We start from the raw sequence: 8,102 nt of genomic DNA on the forward strand, positions 1-8,102 counted from the left end.
CTGACAAGTTGTACTCGAAGCTCGTGTCAAGAGTCGTACGAGCGGCTGTTGACGTATGACGTTAGAAATTGATTAATCAATCAGCGTTGACGTTTCTAGTGGTTTACCCACAGTTCCGTGCATGGCACGCCAAGACGTCGCTGTAACAGACCGTTTCATTGGCTTATCCCTCCCTTCAACCAAAACGCCGGTAATAACTCTTTCAGATCTTAGTGTAGTAAAGACAAGTAAAACTAAATTTAAACTATCGGATCAATATTCCACTTCAATATTATTTTTATCTCGAAACCCCGTGGGAATCGCTTATATCTATGAAGGCCAACCCCCGTAGTTGTGATTAATCACACCTTTCTTGTTGGTTTAAATTAAAAAGTGAAAATCCAGGAATAGATAAAAAAAAAAATAAAAGAAATAGTGAAACAGGCTTTAAGGACATAAAGGACTATAAGCGATTGGTCGAAGTGTATGCCCTTCCTATCCTTTCCTTTCTGGGGTAACGAAACGCTTCATCTAGTCTTTTCTTCTTCGAACCCCTCTTTCCTCTTGACACCAGTATCTGTGTTATTGTTGTTTAGGATTAGCAGTTTGAAAGGTTTTGGTGAATTAACATTTCCGGCAGGGGATTGTAAAAATATTTTGATGGAATAAACTTTGTGGGCTCACACCATCTAGGTAATCACAAGAGTCGTCTCCCTTCCAATGCTACTCACTAGACTAGATTTCGCGATCGAATCTGTCGATTTCTTTAATCAAATTGTCAATTTGTTGGTACAATATAATAAAATAATACCTCTTGTGGTCAACCTAAAGCTGTATTCATTTAATCGTGGATTAAACCCCAGGTTTAATTCAGACAAAATTATGAGATCATTAATTATGCCTTAGTTGTCATAACGTTATGTCTGTGCCACTGTGTCACCGTCGGTTACTGGTAGGCCCACTGATTTGAAATGACAGTCATGTCAATTGTATGCAGAAAATACTTTATACACTATATGCCACAGTGCAAGCTATTTATGGTACATTATCCGGGCACAAGCAAGCACTAGGACCTGCAAGCCAAGGGTTGATATGCATATTCGCCAGACATTTCTAATTCGGCCTTTGTGTACTACAGTGGTGGAAATGAATGAAATGAAATAGGGTTTAACGTCCTACTAATCTGCTCCGGTTAGACTATAGTTAATGAAGACGAAGATACGTCGTACAGTCTGCTATGAGGGAAAGTTTGCCTTAACAGTGGTGCTATGGCCTACTCTTATATTGAATTTCAACTGTCAAGGGAACTTTTACGTGTACGCCAATGTATACACGGCACCTCCGTTTTGCGTCCCATCCGAAAGACTATACACTGTCACTTGCCAAGCCCTCTGAGCTACACCACTTAAATTACAAGGAGGAACCAGGGCCGGTTCCTAGAAAATTCTTAAAGTAAGCACAAAGTCATGCTACACTTTTTCTTACATAAGAAACTTGATAAAATACCGTCTCTAGAAAATTCTCAAAACCGTTCTTACGTAAGCACAAGTCAAGTACGAGTCTAAGCACATTGTGACTAGTAAACTGAAACTACGATGCTCTCTAACGTCATAAAAACAATTTTGGTATGCAAATTATGTCATAAATATAATGACATAAAATGTGCCACAAGCTAAAAAAAAAACCCCGCAAGCACATGCAAACAGGCTGAATAATTGAGAGTACCTGATCTTAAAATAGCCCGGGTGTTTGTGTTGTTTACTAACTGGTAAATAAATAAAATGGTTTCACGGTAGAAGCGAAATTTTCTATAGCATTCTTCTCGAGAATATGTTTCTAAAGGATTTTCTCTGTCTTTCAATTATTGTCTCTTTGGTATCAAAAGACGTAGAAAATGCCGTCAAATACCGCTACGGTGAGCCATCTTTTTGAAGCAGAAACAGGCTTAAGGCTGGTAAGCAAGCCGTATACCTTGCTTGGGACTTGTACTGAGAGTGACAAGAACAAAGTTGTAAATAAGTTTTGTCTTGGAACACACAATAACGTGCTTGTGCTTACACTGAAGTCTACTTAAAATCTAAGCACAAGAATGTTCTTAAGAATTACTGTAGATTTGATCATGCAACTATTGTCTGATATAAAATTGTAAAAAGAATCTACATCTTAATTTATGAGCTGTCATGGTGACTTTCAAAAAGATTTATTCCGAGCACGCGAGTCGGGAAGTGAGGGCATGCCATGATAACACCAATGCGTGAAAATGCCTAATTGTCTGCTGTTGGCATGGGAACAATTTATTGATTATTTGTCTATCGATGGGGTGTGTTTGTGTGTGTTGGCAGTATAAACTATTAGACCGAATGATGTGCAATCTACAGCATGTATATTATTATCACTTATCATCGATATGTAGATTACTATATATGATTGACAGTTGGTAGAGGCTATTCATGTCAAGTAAAGTAGAAGGGTCAGATAAATTGTTAGATGCTAACCAATGAGATGAGATAACACATGCTTCAACTCTTATCACTAAATGTCTTATTATATTTGATTGGCGTATCACCATGCCACTGTAAACGCTATCCGTTTATATAGAGACTGGTTCAATACCTGATTTGATTCGCACGTTGAAGGTTCAACATCCCGGAAGTGCTATCTTCGGTCCATTACAATGTGATGTATTTCAACTTTGGAAATGTTCTCTGTTAATATGGCATTCAAATGTATCCGACATCCTTTATCATGACCTGGTGCTAAATTATATGTTTCCTTTTTTAAGTGAATTGACAATCCGAATACATGTACGAGCACAAACCCAAACTGAAATAAAATGGAACGGGAGTTTAACGTCTTACTTTGATGTTCCAAATGGGCTACTGGAGACAGGACCCAAGACTTACAAATATCATTCACACACCAACAAAAGTTTGTCAGCTATTTTTAATCACCTTTCAAATAATCATTGGTCTGCTGTAAATTTTCGTCAGTTATATGTGTGCTACTAGTAAACAATTCATCGCCCACAAACCAACGGGATTAATAAATCTATTTCCAAATGCACCCTTTTAAACGGATATTCCTTATTTCTACCTTTGATTCAGGGCTCTAATAGGGCGCCCGTCTTAATTATACCGGTCGGTGCAGAAAAGTAGAACGTTACACCCCATTTCATTTGATTTTTCTATTAGGGGGCGTGGTCTATGGCTGCTCCCGTGGAGTGGGGTGGCGTGTCTAACCTCGTGATGTTCCCTGGGTCCCCCAGTAGCTACCACCATGTGTGTACCATGTTAGACCACAATAACCCAGTTAGTGTTCAATCGTTGTTAAATCCCATTTATCTCTCGCGGGCCTTCTCAGTTCACAGCATCATCAGCCACATTAAATTTTGTTAGTCGAAACTACCCAGCTGTGTGTTGTTAAGAACAATAAAACATATTATTCGAGCAGTAGTTTTCTGGATGTTCTTAGTGTTTATAATAAATCAGGATGAAACCCGGACAACATTCTGTCTATAAAATCATTTCCTATAAGATGTACTTCATTGTCCATTTATACTGAACCCAGACAAATAAATTACTCTTATACGGGGCATAACTATAATGTATACTTTTCTTCAAAATGATGCACGCGTTGTCTTAGGGATAGACAGTTAAATCGCACTGTGCGTAAAAAAAACTTCACAACTCTAAAAGGAAACAAAAACGGAAGATTTGATTTCTACAAAGAGCCATTACACTACGACCAAAGTAACTATGTGAGGAAGTTAATAATTCGATTGATATGACTTAGATTAATGTTAATCAACTCCCTGCATCCACAGACAGTTTGCTTTCATTTAGATTTTTAAAAAAAAATTTATTAAGCTTTAACATAGCTATATGGAGCGTAGTGTAGATGTTGCTATATATTTATTATTTTGGTGGCCATTGATGGTCCGTTGGTGTGTTGTTCAGAACAATAAAACTCATTATTGGACAACCGACTCCGTTTAAACTATTAAGATTCCACTTTGAGTCTGAGTGGGACAGCTAAGTGGTAAAAATCTGGATACAAGCACTAATATTTATTAAACATACATTATGCAAGAGCTAAATCGGCCTATTGCAGATCTTTCTTTAGGCCTGAAAGGTTATCTAAATTATTAATTAGACATTAATTAACTTATCCAGACCATAATCAACTAAATTATTAATTAGACATTAATTAACTTATCAAGACCATAATCAACTCTCGATGTCATCGCGATGTTTATTGGATGATGATCGAGGCTAAGCCGAAAATTTAATCGTTAATTTCTCGGTTCAGTGAGGATCAAATTCCCTTTACATTATCTAGTTTTTAACTATTATAGTGAGAACTACCAGCTCTTTATCTAATCTCGCATAATGTGTCTTTAAGTAAATTACGTTACCTAAAATGGTCGCCATTTCCTCAAGATGGATGTCATTTGCGGCTCTTCAGTCACAGAAATTTGCCCACTGGACCGATTAAGATCACTTTTATACAGCCCCATTTTCCTGTGGACGTATTATCTTGTCGCCCATGTCCGTCCCTCCATCCGTCCGTTCACATTTGTTTGGGGACAATCTAGAGGTCACAATTTTTATCCAACTTAATAGCCAGTATGTTTATGTCCCACATATCTCGGATAGGTTCGATTTTGGTGTGTATCGGACAGCAACTTCTTGGGTTATGGCTCCCTGCCGTTTACGTATACATGTAATTGTAAAATATGTACGGAGATCTCACAATTTTTATCCGATTTTGGTCTACACCAGACCGCAATGTCTTGGGTTATGTCCCCTGCCTTTTAGACAAAATGTGAATTATGTACAAAGTCTGTGGAGCCATTAGAGCCCCAATTAATTTATGTCCGATTTAGAAGAAACTTAAAATATATGTTAAGGATGAATAAAATATAACACTTTGGTGTGACTTTATCGCAAAAAATGATATTTCGTTGCCTGAAAGTCGACCTTGAAAATGGCGCCATCTTAGAATTCGGGTAGCTAATAGACTTCTTTTAAAAAGAGTAGTCCTCAAGGAGTAGGTGTGCTCCCTTATTTAAACGATTTCCCTGTTTTTATGCAGTTATTTATTGCACTATCTAGGTTAAACTATGTCAACGTTCGGATGAGATAAAGAATTGTTGATATAACGTGTGTGTTCTACAGTCGACACAGTAAACCAATGAATGTTATCTTTCGAAACAAGTACAATATCATATCAACCCAATCCAATGCTTTATTTTTACCTAAATAAAATTGCGTAGATCGTTTATGCCATCGGATAATATTATGGCGAAGATAGGGTCGCTTTGACACTTCTTGGCAACTGATGACTTTTTTCACACTATATAATACACAAGTAACATTCTTTTGTCAAGTATCAGTTAAAGCTTAGCTCAGTGGAAAATATTGTTCGCTCAAGCTTAAATCTGCTGGGACATCCTTTTTGTATCAGGCAAGATGGACATCAGAACAAAATGAGATGAAAGAACGCCTACATATTAAGAAATAATTTAGAAAGTTAATTTCTAACAGAAGACTTCATGTTGAGCGACATCTGTTGGGAATACAACTCCTTTGCAAATTAGAAACAATTCTGTCTTGAATTCTTCCAGCCAGAATAATTTGACACTAGCTGTATGTGCAACGATTTGCGATTTCTTCCCTTGTGGCAGTTTAATCACAAGTAAAGCGCGTTGAGTTCGGTCGCCTTGAAATTAATCAATTTCAACAACTTCATACGGATTGAATCTTTGTCGTGTATAGAATTTCCTCTAGCAATACAAAAGACTCCAGATAGCACCCACTTCCAATTCCTGCAACTTTAGACTTAAAATCGTGTATTGTATACATGGTGGTTTAAATCACAAGTTTGTGTTGTGTTAATGCAATGCTGAATCACCCGAGACATGACTCCAGTATCGAAATGAAATGAAATGAAATGAGGTTTAACGTCTTACTGTTCTGTTCCGGCTGGGGTAATGAAGACGGGGACTCTAGTGTCTCCACCCAGTCAGATTAGTTCGGTGCTTTACATTACAAACAATCCAATTACAAGACAATTCCACGTGATTAGTTTGAAAGAGATTTTATTCATATCGTTTTCTATATCTTGTTTATTCCAAAAATACTAAAACTACTAAAGTCAATACGTGAACTTCCGTTTCATTGGGATGATTTTAGAAGTAGAATGTTTACCTTAGATTTTTTAAACCAGGCCAAGACTGTGGCCTAGACTTTGTGACAACTTCCGGAGAATATTGCACCAATATCTAATTACTGATGTTTCACTATTCAACAGCCCCGTATTCGAACAGTAGAAGCGATCGTAACGTAACATGATGCAATGTAACGTAGCAAACGTTTAATAAATTAGTATATCTGTACACACCATGATCAATCTCCGCTCAAGGAACAATCTGCCCGGATGCATAATTGCTTTCTTGCTGTCGTTGCAGCTTTCACTCAAAAGACATTTAACAGCAGAACTGTTTTTATAGACTAGATCAGGTTTGCTTACAGACTTTTCTTTTCAGATTCAAGTCACAATACGTATTGTGAACACATGTTTAAGGGGTTTTTGTTTTTTGTTGGGTTTTTTTTTGATTATGAATATTGAATAATACATACACGTCATTTGATAATAGTGTGTCACAATCAGTATACATACAACAAAACTCCAAAGGTTTGCAAACCACAATTATGCTTGAGTTGGGGTAAAGACCGCAATATCTATTTTCATTGAAGTCCACCATGATAATAGTCTGCTCGTTTATCAATAGATAAATTTACTTGTTGTGACTTGAGATTGCGTACGTACTATAATGAAATCTTCAGGCGGAATCGAGTACATTTTCGTATTATACACCTACTGACGGGTTCAAAGGTAATAATATAAGTTATTTTTCTTATTTTTTTCTTCATATCTCTTATTGCTGCCGTTGTCAGTGGTTATAATTAATAATTTAATGAACAACCATCGAATCTTTACCTCGGACTTATAGCTGTACTGCATTAGATGATATTCTTAGAGATAAGCAAACAACCCAGCGGAATAAAATGATATCGGATGATGAAAACTCGATCTATTTCCTTTTATGAAAATGGGCAATCCTCATGACAAGATAATGAGAATATAATAGAAATTTCATATTCTAATGAACTAAAGTATTTGCTATGACTTACCCTTTCCAATCTTACGATATCATAGTTCTGCTTTTTAGGAAATCTTCAATCTCCATTGATCTATGATATCCAGTATCCATGTCATATATAAAAGCAGGGTTAATTTTGAAAGCTTAAACGTCAATATTCTTAAGAAAGCAAGAAGAAAACATAAAAGCTTTCATTTTCGAGCAGGGAAAAGGAAAAATCAGATAAGGAATTAAACTTATAAATAAAATAAGGTGTATTATTGATTTCTTATTAAAAAGGTTTATTTCAGAGTTTATCAGTTTCAACACATTTCAATAATTTGAATGCTCATTGACTTACTGAAACTGGTATAGAATAGATTTATTTGGAGTACATTAGAATGCATATCTTAGATCAATTTCTTTATTATCAAAATAATCTTTTACAAAACAAGGTTTTAATAGAAAATATTTTGTAAAACAGGTAAGCCTAAGCCTCAACAAATCCCTTTTTTGTTGATTTTCTTTTTTTTTGTGTGTGTGCGTACGCAATATTCTAAATACTTACTAGTAACGATTACGGAACTATAATAGCCTATATAGATAAGACTACGACCATTAATTGCACAGAATCTTCAATTTCTGTCAATTAGAATGTAAATATCTGATCTTTGTCAATGCAATTCAATGACAGTAAAGAAAAAAAGGCCGGTTTCCTTGTGCGCCTAATTGCCGGTGAAAAGAAAAGGTCGGTCTAATACAAATGCAGTGGGACCATTTCCACGTAACGTGCGAAAGCACGCGCGTACATGTAAAACAGTCTTTTAACTCCCAAACCACCCTGGAAATAGACTCTCCTTATAGTATGCTCGAATACCGCTACTTTACCATCGTCCTGAGAAGAAAACTATTGAAGCTAATATATTATCTTATATATTAACGTTTAACAGTCCATCGATTTGTACAAATTTAGTAATGA

Source organism: Patella vulgata, chromosome 1, assembly GCF_932274485.2.
Source record: "Patella vulgata chromosome 1, xgPatVulg1.2, whole genome shotgun sequence".
NCBI classification, from domain to species: domain Eukaryota; kingdom Metazoa; phylum Mollusca; class Gastropoda; family Patellidae; genus Patella; species Patella vulgata.